Here is a 13393-nt window from a genome sequence, read left to right as displayed (position 1 = left end):
TAGACATTTTGACAATGTTTATTCTTCCGATCTATGAGCATGGGATGTTTTCCATCTTTTTGTGTCTTCTTCAATTTCTTTCATGAGTGTTCTGTAGTTCCTAGAGTATAGACCCTTTACCTCTTTGGTTAGGTTTATTCCAAGGTATCTTATGGCTTTTGGTGCTATTGTAAATGGAATCATTTCTCTAATTTCTCTTTCTATAGTTGCATTGTTAGTGTATAAGAAAGCAATTGATTTCTGTGCATTGATTTTGTATCCTGCCACATTACTGAATTGCTGTATGAGTTCTAGTAATTTGGGGGTGGAGTCTTTTGGATTTTCCACATAAAGTATCATGTCATCTGCAAAGAGACAAAATTTGACTTCTTCTTTGCAAAATTGAATAACTTTTATTTATTTTTGTTGTCTGATTGCTGTTGCCAGGACTTCTAGTACAATGTTGAACAATAGTGGTGAGAGTGGGCATCCTTGACATGTTCCTGATCTTAAGGGAAAGGCTCTCATCTTTTCCCCATTGAGGATGATATTTGCTGTGGGTTTTTCATAGATGGATTTTATGAACTTGAGGAATGTTCCCTCTATCCCTATGCTCTGAAGAGTTTTAATTAGGGAAGGATGCTGTATTTTGTCAAATGTTTTTTCTGCACAAATTGAGAGGATCATATGGTTCTTCTCTCTCCTCTTATTAATGTGTTCTATCACATTGATTGATTTGTGAATGTTGAACCACCCTTGCATCCCGGGGATAAATCCCACATGGTTGGGTGAATGATCTTTTTAATGTATTGTTGGATCCTATTAGGATTTTGTTGAGAATTTTGGAATCCATATTCATCAGGGATATTGGTCTGAAATTCTCCTTTTTGATGGGGTCTTTGCCTGGTTTGGGAATTAAGCTAATGCTGGCCTCATAGAATGAGTCTGGAAGCTTTCCTTCTGCTTCTATTTTTTGAAACAGTTTCAGGAGAATAGGTGTTATTTCTTCTTTGAATGTTTGGTAGAATTCCCCAGGGAATCCATCAGGCCCTGGACTCTTGTTTTTTGGGAGGTTTTGGTCACTGCTTCAATCTTGTTACTGGTTATTGGCCTATTCAGGTTGTCAATTTCTTCCTGTTTCAGTCTTGGCAGTTTATAGGTTTCCAGGAAGGCATCCATTTCTTCCAGATTGCTCAATTTATTGGCATATTGTTGTTGATAATAATTTCTAATAATTGTTTCTATTTCCTTGGTGTTAGTCGTGATCTCCCCCCTTTCATTCATAATTTTATTAATTTGGGTCCTTTCTCTTTTCTTTTGGATAAGTCTGGCCAGTGGTTTATTGATCTTATTAATTCTTTCAAAGAACCAGCTTCTAGTTTCATTGATCTGATCTACTGTGTTTCTGGTTTCTAATTCATTGATCTCTGCTCTAATCTTAATTATTTTTCTTCTAATGTGTGGCTTAGGCATCGTTTGTTGCTTTTTCTCTAGTTCTTTAAGGTGTAAAGTTAGTTGGTGAATTTGGGATTTTTCTATTTTTTTGAGTGAGGCTTGGATGGCTATGTATTTCCCCCTTAGGACTGCCTTTGCAGTATCCCATAGGTTTTGGACGAATCTGTTTTCATTCTCATTGGTTTCCATGAATTGTTTAAGTTCTTCTTTAATTTCTTGGTTGACCCAAACATTCTTAAGCAGAGTGGTCTTTAGCTTCCAAGTATTTTAATTTCTTCCACATTTTTTCTTGTGATTGAGTTCCAGTTTTAAAGCCTTATAGTCTGAGAATATGCAGGAAATAATCTCAGTCTTTTGGTATCGGTTGAGACCTGATTTGTGACCCAGTGTGTGGTCTATTCTGGAGAAAGTTCCGTGTGCACTTGAGAAGAATGAGTATTCTGTTGTTTTAGGGTGGAATGTTCTGTATATATCTATGAGATCCATCTGGTCCAGTGTATCATTCAAAGCTCTTGTTTCTTTGTTGACTTTCTGCTTCGATGATCTGTCTACTGCTGAGAGTGGAGTACTGAGGTCTCCTACAATTAACGTATTGTTATCAATATGAGTCTTTATTTTGGTTAACAGTTTGCTTATGTAGGTAGCTGCTCCCATGTTGGGGGCATAGATATTTACAATTGTTAGATCTTCTTGTTGGATATACACTTTAAGAGTGATATAGTGTCCTTCTGTGTCCTAACTACAGTATTTAGCTTAAAATCTAATTTGTCTGATATAAGAATTGCTACCCCAGCTTTCTTTTGAGATCCATTGGCATGGAAGATGGATCTCCATCCCTTCACTTTCAGTCTGGATGTATCTTTAGGTTCAAAATGAGTCTCTTGTAGACAGCATATGGATGGGTCCTGTCTTTTTATCCAATCTGCAACCCTGTGCCATTTTATGGGAGTATTTAGGCCGTTCACATTGACAGTGATTATTGAAAGATATGAATTTATTGTCATCATGTTGCCTGTGAAGTCCTTGTCTCTATAGATTGTCTCTGTAACTTTCTGTTCTATATCACTCTTGGGGTGTTTTTCCTTTTATAGAACCCCTCCTTAATATTTCTTGCAGGGCCGGCTTAGTGGTCACATATTCTTTCAGTTTCTGCCAGTCTTGGAAGCTCTGCATCTCTCCATCCATTCTAAATGACAGCCTTGCCAGATAAAGTATTCTTGGCTGCATGTTCTTCTTGTTTAGTACCCTGAATATGTCTTGCCAGGCCTTTCTGGCTTGCCAGGTCTCTCTGGATAGGTCTGACTTTATTCTGATGTTCCTCCCTCTGTATGTAAGGAATCTCTTCCCCCTAACTGCCCTTAAGATGGTTTCCTTGGTTCTAAGATGTGCGAGTTTTACTATTACATGCCGTGGTGTTGGCCTGTTTTCCTTGATCTTGGGAGGGGTCCTCTCTGCCTCTAGGACACTAATGTTTGTTTCATTCTGCAGATTAGAGAAGTTCTCAGCTACGATTTGCTCAAATATATATTCTAGTCCTCTCTCTCTCTCTCCCCCCCTCAGGGATCCCAATAATTTTGACATTGGAAGTTTCATGTTGTCAATTATTTCTCTGATTCTATTTTCATGGATTTTTATTTTTTATGTTATTTTTTATTATGTTAATCACCATACATTACATCATTAGTTTTTGATGTAGTGTTCCATGATTCATTGTTTGCGTATAACACCCAGTGCTCCATTCAGTACGTGCCCTCTTTAATATCCATCACCAGGCTAACCCATCCCTCCACCCCTCTCCCCTCTAGAACCCTCAGTTTGTTTCTCAGAGTCCACAGTCTCTTATGGTTCATCTCCCCCTCCGATTTCCCCCCCTTCATTTTCCCCTTCCTGCTATCTTCTTCTTCTTCTTCTTTTTTTTTTTTAACATCTAATGTATTATTTGTTTCAGAGGTACAGATCTGTGATTCAACAGTCTTGCACAATTCACAGCACTCACCATAGTGCATACCTTCCCCAGTGTCTATCACCCAGCCACCCCATCCCTCCCACCCCCCACCGCTCCAGCAACCCTCAGTTTGCTTCCTGAGATTAAGAATTCCTCCTATCAGTTAGGTCATATATTTTCATGGATTTTTAGTTGTTTTTCCCTGGCCTCCTCTTTTGCCTTCTTTCCTATCAATTGGTCTTCTAGATCACTAATTTGTTCTTCTGCCTCGCTTACCCTAGCTGTTAAGATTATCTAGATTAGATTGGATCTCATTGATAGCATTTTTAAGTTCTGCCAATTCAGCTTTCATTTCTGCCCTTAGAGACTCTATGTTGCCATTAATCAATTTCTCCATTCTAGCTATTGTCTTCACAATTGCTACCCTGAATTCCATTTCCAACATCTTGGTTATATCTGTATCCATTTGTAAATCTGTGGCGGAAGTCACAGTCTCTGAGTCTTTCCTATTTTGGGGGTTCCTCCTCCTAGTCATTCTGTTGAAGGGTGGTTGAGGGAATGTGCAGAGTCCAAATTATTGACCACAACCCAAGCAAGATGCACCTGTTTTATAGGGACCTTAGGGTTGCTGACCTCTTGTTCTCCCAGTCTGTCTTCTGGGTGAGGGACCTGCTGCACTGTTACTCAGGCAACCCTGTTTGTGCAGAGTTGCCCTGCCCCTGTAGTAGGGGATGGGCTCAGTGAAAACTGTTTTTTTGGGGCTTTTGTTCTCTGGTGGCTTTCCCTGGCAGCTTTCCACATCTCTTCTGAGAGTCAGAGCAGAAGAGATTGTTTCCAACCCTCTGCCTCAGAGCAGAGAGATTGCAGATTGTTCTTCAGTGAGTTCTCCAGGCCACATTATCTCCGTTTCTGTCTGTGCTGCTATAAACTGCAGCGTCCTGGATTGTGTGCCCCTCAGCAGGGCTCCCAGTCCTCACCTCCGGGTTGGGGCATGTCTCTGCCCTTTGTGCTTCTAAAACTGCCTGCGGCCCTCAGTTCGCATGTGTGGTCCCACTGCTCTGGGTTTCAGTCTGGGGGCTGCCCTAAAGTCCTTTCTCCATCGCTACCAGTCTGCAGGTCTCTGCCCCGTCCCCAGTGTGGGAGGCTATCACTCACTGGTGGTGTAGGATCACCATGGCTCTGCTCCCTCCCCCCTTCTGTTTATCCTCTGATATCTGCCTGCAGAATCACGGCTCCCCGCTCCACACCTCGAAACCAACCACCTGCGATACTCTGTTTGTAGAGATCCAGATCTATCTTCTTACATCTCAGGCTGATTTCGTGGGTGTTCAGGGTGGTCTGGTAGATATCCAGCTCAATTCCAGGGACTGGTTGGAATAAGGTCCCCTACTCCTCTGCCATCTTTTCCTCCTCCAATGTAGTGTATTTGTTTCATGAAGGATTTGGCCAGATTAAAAGAACAGTTGGAATCATGGAAAATTGCCTATCTTAAGCATTAGGACACTCAGTTATTTTCTGAGGAACAAATGTATTAAAGCTACCTTAAGTACATCTGACTACTCAAGAAATTCCATTTTGAGACATGGAATAGGCAGCTGGGGTGTGATCATAGAAGGTGATATAAATTTGGGCTTATTCAGCATGTGGATTATATTTCAAGGTAGTTTACTAGTGGAGCTTATCCAGGGGATTAGTGTGTACAGAAAAGAAAGTCTGAGAACCAGTCATAGAACACTCTAGTATTTAGAGTTCAGGAAATGAAGGCAACAAAAGTGATATTATATTAGCCATTTGTATTTCATATCAACTTTTGCCTGCCATATATACTTTCCAATCTTTTACTTTGAGCCCACCTATGTTTTCATGTTCAAAGTGAGTTTCTTTTAGACGCCATATAGTTGGGTCTTGTTTATGTGTCCACCATGCCATTTTAACTCTTTTAACTGAAGCATTTAAACCATTTACACAGGGATGCCTGGGTGGCTCAGGTGATTGTCTGCCTTCAGCTCAGGTCATGATCTCAGGGTCCTGGGATGGAGTCCAGCATCAGGCTCCTTGCTCAGAGGGAAGCCTCTTTCTCCGTCTGCCTCTGCCTGCTGCTTCCCTGCTTGTACACGCATATGGTCTCTCTCTCTCTCTCTCTGACAAATAAATAAAATCTTAAAAAAAATACCATTTACACATAAAGTAATTATTGATAGATTAGGGGCTGTGTCAGCCATTTTATTATTTGTTTTATGTGTGTTTCCTCTGTTTCTCATTCCTGTTTTCTTGCCTTCCCTGTGGATTTTTGGAACATTTTAAAATCATTTTGTTTTGATATATCTATATTGTTGTTGAACAGATCACTTTGTGTAGTTTTATTAGTGTTTCTGGTGGTATGAAGATGCACATATATAGCTTATCACTCCCCCCTGGTATTGACATTTTACCACATCAAGTGAAATGTGGGAACCTTGCTTCCATTTAGGTCTATTTACTCTCTCCAAATTTTTAACATAAAGCTTTTAAGTATTTCCTCTACATTTAGTGAGCACCACATTAAATTATATAATTTTGCACAAACATCAAACATAACAAACTCATTAGGAAAATGTATATTACATTCACCCCCATTTTTATTAATTTCATTGTTTTTTTTTTCTTCCTTCCTGAAATCTCCATCCTTCTGTTATCTTTTCCTTTGAACTTGAAGAATTCCTTGAGCAATTCTTTAAGGGCAGACAGGTCTGCTGCAGACAAATTCTCTGTCTTCCTTTTTCTCAGAATGTCTTCATTTTGCCCTTAAATCCTGTAAGATAGTATCTCTGCATATAGAATTTGGGGTTGACAGTTCTTGTCTTCCAGCACTTGAGAGGTGTTGTCACTTCTTTCTGGCTCCATGGTGACAGATGAGAATCCCACCAACACTGGAATCCTCTTTCCCCATAGGTTAGCATAATTTCTATCTAGCTGCTTCGGATATATATATATATATATATATATATATATATATATATATATATATATATATATTTCCTTTTCTCAGTAGTTTTCAGCAGTTTGATTACAATGTATCTTGGCATGAATTTCTTTAGGTTTATCCTGTTCAGCCTTTTTAATGTGTAGGTTTATGCCTTATGCCCAATATGGGAAATTTATCAGATATTATTTTTGAAAGTTGTGTTGTTGTTGTTTTAATCTCCAACCTCTTTCTGTTTTCTTTCTGAGTATCCGGTTTTTTGCTAACATCTCACAGGTCCTTAAAGCTCATCTACTTTTTGTTGTTGTTTTCAGTCTTTTCCAAGTGAATAATTTGTGTTCTATTTTCAAGTTTGTATAGCCTTCCATCACCTGAGATCTATAACTGAGCCCAGCCAGTAGGTTTCTAAAAATTTTTATTATTATATTTCTCAGTTCTATACTTCCTATTGGATTTTTAAAAACCATTGTCAAAGAATTCCAATATCGGTGTCATCTTAGTGTGGTCTTCTGTTGATTTTCTTTCCCTTTTTAGGTATTTCTGGTCCTTGGTATGATGAATGATTTCCAATTATATTCTGGACATTTTGGGTATTGTGTTTTAAGACTTCTGATTTTATTGAAGTCTTTTATTTCTCAGGCCCCCATTACTACCATGCAGGGTGTAAGTTCAGGCTCCTCACTTGGCCTCTGTGGATCAAGGTAGGGAGAGGCGTGGTCTTAAGTTTCTTCTATGATATTTTTCTGAGGTAATTTAAGTATTGTGTAAAGATGTTTGTTTTGCTAGCTTACTCCTTTCCTGAGCCTTTGTCTAAAGAAACAAAGGAAATTCTTGGGACCTTTTTTTTTTTTTTTTGCTTGAACTTGGTATCATTTCTGGGTTACAGTCTTCTTCAGTGCTCAGTCCAGGATCCACTGAAGGCAAAATGAAAAACCAAATAACTCACTGCAGTGTGATTCCTTGAATTCTGAAGTCCTTGAAAGACTGACTTCTTGTCTACATCTTTCATAGTCTCTTATGTTGGATTTTTGCAATACGTTCAGGATTTTTGGTTATACTTAGCAGAAGGACTGAGCAGAAATGTTTCTACCTCATTTGTCCAGAACAGGAGCCAGCAATTCCCTTTTACATTATACAAATGTGTAATTCCTTGAATTTTATTAAAGAAGTCGATGTTTCTTTTGTAATAAAAGTGAAAATCAATAAACAATGACTAGAGATCCAATAGACACTGTAGTATGTTGTCTATAGCAATAAAGATTCTTTGTTTATATTAGCTACCCATCTATCCAGCATTTATTCACTAAGAAAAACATTTTTAATATCACAATACTGCAAAGCAGATGTATTTGTTAATGCTTCTGTATGCTTTCATGTGGGATAAAAAAGGGCGTACATGTGTGCTTTTCAGTTTCTGTGATTAAAATTTCTTTAATGAATCATTTGTGTCAGCAGATATTACAAGTGTTGATATTAAGTATTGTACTATATTTTTATCACTTTAACCTGTTTTTCTTTGGCCTTTCAATAAGTCAAATAATGTCTTTTAGACCCTAAAGGAAAATGTGGGCCCCCGAGACATTACCTCATTCCCATTACCAGCTTATGCTCCAGGATCATCAGTTGAGTAGCAATGCCAGGCCTTCTATGCACTTTAGGGAAACAGGAATGTAATATGTAGTAATGGACAGTGGTCGAAACCACCAAAATGCTTAGGTAAATATTTTAATGTTCTCATGGATCCTGGGAAAGTCAGTGTAGTGAATATGATGTTTAGCTATTTATAATAGAATTTTCAAGGATTAACAAACCGTCATTCTGTTGAATGCTTGACTATCAAACATTAATACGTGAGCAAATAAAGTTTGCAAAATTCTTGTTCAGGCAGCGAAATATTTTTTAATTCATAATTCATAATTGACATGAATCTTTGATTGTAACAATTATCACAGACTAAACATAGTACCTCATTTTTACATCATTCATTGCTTAAAATCATTTAAATCTACATGATGGATTTTCAGTCTGTTGGTTTAGAAAAGATTTTGAGAATGAAGCCCTGAACCAGTGTGGAAGATTCCCCTTGAAAGTCCAAAATTCTGGGGAAAATATTACTTACTACTTAATGTTTTTTGTTCATTTTTTGTACTTTCAGATCCATGTGTGCTATCAGAAGAAACCATGAGAATGTTTAACATATGGTTACGATGGAGTAGGGAGAAACAAATTTCTGCAAGAGCAGGGGATATTGTTGAATTTGAATGTAACTATGGATATCATAGAAAGACACCATGATATACATTCCGAGCAACCTGTCGGGAAGGGAAATTGACATATCCAGTCTGTGGATAAAACAATGGTTAAAATGCTGTCCTAAAATTAAAATATGTATATTTATTCAGAATTTTTCATTATTAACCTATTCTCAGTTTAGTTTTTCAAGTATTAACTAATTTTTATTCATAAGTCAGAATGTGTTTAATATTATGTGGATGGTGTAGTTATAATCTAAGAGACAAATGAATCACTTTTTTTTAGGGGGGGTGTCAGTAAATATTTTTAAAGTGAGGTATAATGTGGGAAATAAGCAAATTAAGTTAAATAACAAATGGAGTCATGTCTAGGTCAATTCCTGGCACATAGTAAGCACTCAGTTAGGGTCTATTGAATGGATACATGTGTACCTTTTTAACCAGGTCTCACATATGCTCCATTAAAAAATAAATCCAAGGAATGGAGAGATGTTTGTCAAAGGGTACAAACTTTAGGTATAAGATGATTAAGTTCTGGGAGTTTAATGTACAGCATGATGATTTTAGTTAACAAAACTGTGTTATATATTTGAAAGTTGTTAAGAGAGTAGATCATAAATGTTCACACCACACACACAAAAATAGGAATTATGTGAAGTGATAGAGATGTTAATTAATCTTATGGTAATCATTTAGCACTATATATGTGTATCAAATCATCATGTTTTACAACTTGAGTTTACAGAATGTTATTTGTCAATTATATCTTTGTAAAGTTGGAAAAATATTACATTAAAATTTTAATGAATAAATAAAAAGGATAAAAATAAATCAGTTTTTTTCCTTGATAGTTTAGACCATTGGTAACCTAGCAGATAATTATTGAAAGGTATGTATGCTTAGAGCATGCATTTACAAGATGTTATATGCTCATTTGAATCTATTTGATATTTTTATTTTTAAATTTAATTATTTTTATTTTTTATTATTATGTTCAATTAGCCAGCATATAATACATCATTAGTTTTTGATATAGTGTTCAATGATTCATTAGTTGTGTATAACACCCAGTGCTCATCACCACATGTGCCCTCCTTGCTACCCATCACCCGGCTACCCCATCCCCCTGCCTCTCTCCTTTCTGTAACCCTCAGTTTGGTTCCTGGAGTCCAGGGTCTCCCATGGTTTGTCTCCCCCTCTGATTTCTTCCCATTCAGTTTTCCCTCCCTTCCCTGTGGTCTCCCGTGCTATTCCTTATGTTCCACATATGAGTGAAACCATATGATAATTGTCTTTTTCTACTTGACTTATTTCACTTAGCATAATCCCCTCCAGTTCCATAATATTCCATTGTATACATGAACCACATCTTTATCCATTCACCTGTTGAAGGGCATCTTGGCTCCTTCCACAGTTTGGCTATTGTAGACATTGCTGCTATGAACATTGGGGTGCATGTGCCCCTACATCTGTGTCTTTGGGGTAAATACCTAGTAGTGCAATTGCTGGGTCACAGGGTAGCTCTATTTTTAACGTCTTGAGGAACCTCCATACTGTTTTCCAGAGTGGCTATACCAGCTTACATTCCCACCAATAGTGTAGGAGTGTTCCCCTTTCTCCACAACCTTGCTAACACTTGTTGTTTCCTGTCTCAATTTTTGCCATTCTAACTGGTGTAAGGTGGTATCTCATTGTGGTTTTGATTTGTATTTCCCCGATGGCTAGTGATGTTGAACATTTTTTTCATGTGTCTGTTAGCCATTTGTATGTCTTCTTTGGAGAAGTGTCTGTTCATGTCTTCTGCCCATTTATTGCCTGAATTATTTGTTTTTTTGGGTGTTGAGTTTGAGAAGTTCTTTATAGATCTTAGATACCAGCCCTTTATCTGTAATGTCACTTGTAAATATCTTCTCCCATTCTGTGGGTTGCCTTTTAGTTTTGTTGACTGTTTCCTTTGCTGTACAAAAGCTTTTTATCTTGCTGAGGTCCCAAAAGTTCATTTTTGCTTTTGTTTCCCTTGCCTTTAGAGACATTTCTTGAAAGAGGTCGCTGTGGCCAATGTCGAAGAGGATACTGCCTATGTTCTCCTCTAGGATTTTGATGGATTCCTGTCTCACATGGAGGTCTTTCACCCATTTTGAGCTTATCTTTGTGTATGATGTAAGAGAATGGTCCAGTTTCATTCTTCTGCATGTGGCTGTCCAATTTTCTCAGCACCATTTATTGAAGAGACTGTCTTTGTTCCATTGGATATTCTTTCCTGATTTGTCGAAGATTAGTTGACCATAGAGTTGAGGGTCCATTCCTGGGGTCTCTATTCTGTTCCACTGAGTCCAGGGCCAGATGACTTCCCAGGGGAGTTCTACCAAACATTTAAAGAAGAAATCATACCTATCCTACTGAAGCTGTTTCAAAAAATAGAAATGGAAGGAAAACTTCCAAACTCCTTCTATGAGGCTAACATTACCCTGATCCCAAAGCCAGACAAAGACCCCAACAAAAAGGAGAACTACAGACCAATATTCCTGATGAACTTAGATGCCAAAATACTCAACAAAATCCTAGATAATAGGATCCAACAGTACATTAAAAGGATTATTCACCATGACCAGGTGGGGTTTATTCTTGGGATGCAAGGGTGGTTCAACATTTGCAAATCAATCAATGTGATAGATCACATTTACAAAAGAAGATACAAGAACCATATGATCCTCTCACTTGATGCAGAAAAAGTATTTGACAAAATACAACATCCTTTCCTGATTATAACTCTTCAAAATATAGGGACAGAGGGAACATACCTCAATATCATGAAAGCCATCTATGAAAAGCCCACAGTGAATATCATTCTCAATGGGGAAAAACTGAGAGCTTTTCCCTTAAGGTCGGGAACATGACAGGGATGCCCCTCTCACCACTTTTGTTCAATATGGTACAACAAGTCCTAGCCTCAGCAATCAGACAACAAAAAGAAATAAAAGTCATTCAAATTGGCAAAGAAGAAGTCAAATTTTGTCTCTTTGCAGATGACATGATACTTTATGTGGAAAACCCAAAAGACTCCACCCCCAAATTACTAGAACTCATACAGCAATTCAGCAACATGGCAGGATACAAAATCAAGGCATAGAAATCAGTTGCATTTCTATATATTGACAATGTGAGTGAAGATAGAGAAATTAAGGAATTGATTCCATTTATAATAGCACCAAAAACCATAAAATACCTAGGAATAAACCTAACCAAAGAGGTAAAGGATCTATACTCTAGAAACTAGAGAACACTTATGAAAGAAATTGAAGAAGACACAAAGAGATGAAAAAACATTCCATGCTCATGGATTGGAAGAATAAACATTGTGAAAATGTCTATGCTGCCCAGAGCAATCTAACATTCAATGCAATCCCCATCAAAATAGCATTGACATTTTTCACAGAGCTGGAACAAACAATCCTAAAATTTGTATGGAACCAGAAAAGACCCTGAATCACCAGGGGATTGTTGAAAAAGAAAACCAAAGCTGGGGACATCACAATTCCGGACTTCAAGCTATATTACAAAGCTGTGATCATCAAGACGTCATGGTATTGGCACAAAAACAAATGAATCACTTCTTGAAAGCACCACATTAGGGGTGCCTGGGTAGCTCAGTGGGATGGGTGGGACCTCAGGGTGTGGGATTTAGTCCCACCTCAGCCTTTCTGCTCAGCGGGGAGTCTACTTCTCCTTCTCCCTCTGGCCTTCCCCCCACCACTCATGTGCACTCTCTCTCTCCCTCCCCCTCTCAAATAAATAAAATCTTAAAATACAAATCACCACATTAAAACTTGACAAACCAAAATGCTATGTGTCCTATTCATAAAATATCTATGGCAAGAAATTAGGTTCAATCACTTCAGGGCCTGCTTCTATCCATCTTTCTCCTAACTTTCTCAAAGCTCCCTCCATGACTTCTGAGGCCTCCTGAGACCCTGTTTCAGCAGAAATGTGAGAAAATGCTTTTCTCCTTCTTCAAAATAATATTATTTCAAAAACACATAAAACCTATGTCATATCTATGTTAGTAATATGATGTAAGTAGTTATCACTTACTTTTGCTTATCTATCAATAGATGTATATACCAAAAAATGATGAAATGCATGATCTCCTACAAGGTGACTCTCTACCACACATAAAAATTAAATCATAAAGACAAAGTAGAATCTAATTGTGTGTATAACTATAATAACATGACATGAAAAGTGACCCCCAAATCCAAAATCAAGTATAAACACAAACACACACACACAAACCCCATGCTTTGAACACTGAATAAATGTTTACAGAACAAGGTCAGCAGAAGTACAATAGAATATTTACAAAAGCTATAGTTAGCTATAGTCAGAAATTAGTGGTCTGAGTTGGTATTTAATTCCTTAATACTCAACAGTATTCTCCATTTTTTTCTATCTTTAGCAGATATCACCTTTGGACCACAAGAATATATTATTTTAGAATAAAGATATATTAAAAACTAAGATAATACATGTTGAGACCTATGAAAACTTCTTTGTGATGATCATTAGATCTGAAAACATTTTCATGATTTTGCTGGTATTGAGGGTTTTGGAAACATTTAATGACAAGAGTCTGAATGAGGAGTTTTATGTTCATACATTTCACATTACGTAATTAGTTAAAATCATTTGACTATAAGTATTTTAAGTTTCTACAAAAACATGAAAATTTTAAGATGAAAATAAGGATATAAATAATTAAGGTAAAAAAATTTTATGGTGTTATCTTGTTACTTCATATCG

The 13393-nt window shown here is 37.3% G+C and overlaps 1 pseudogene; it reads left to right on the top strand.

Annotated features, from left to right (window-relative positions):
• The window catches only part of LOC114222886 (complement factor H-like), a 129531-nt pseudogene that overhangs the window by 50053 nt on the left and 66085 nt on the right, over nucleotides 1-13393 (top strand).

This window comes from Eumetopias jubatus, unplaced genomic scaffold (genome assembly GCF_037043125.1).
Source record: "Eumetopias jubatus isolate StellerSeaLion01/CBP00866 unplaced genomic scaffold, mEumJub1_p1.0 scaffold_12, whole genome shotgun sequence".
Lineage (NCBI taxonomy): Eukaryota > Metazoa > Chordata > Mammalia > Carnivora > Otariidae > Eumetopias > Eumetopias jubatus.
The sequence above is the reverse complement of the archived record's forward strand: the minus strand, read 5'-3'. Positions and strand labels throughout refer to the sequence as shown.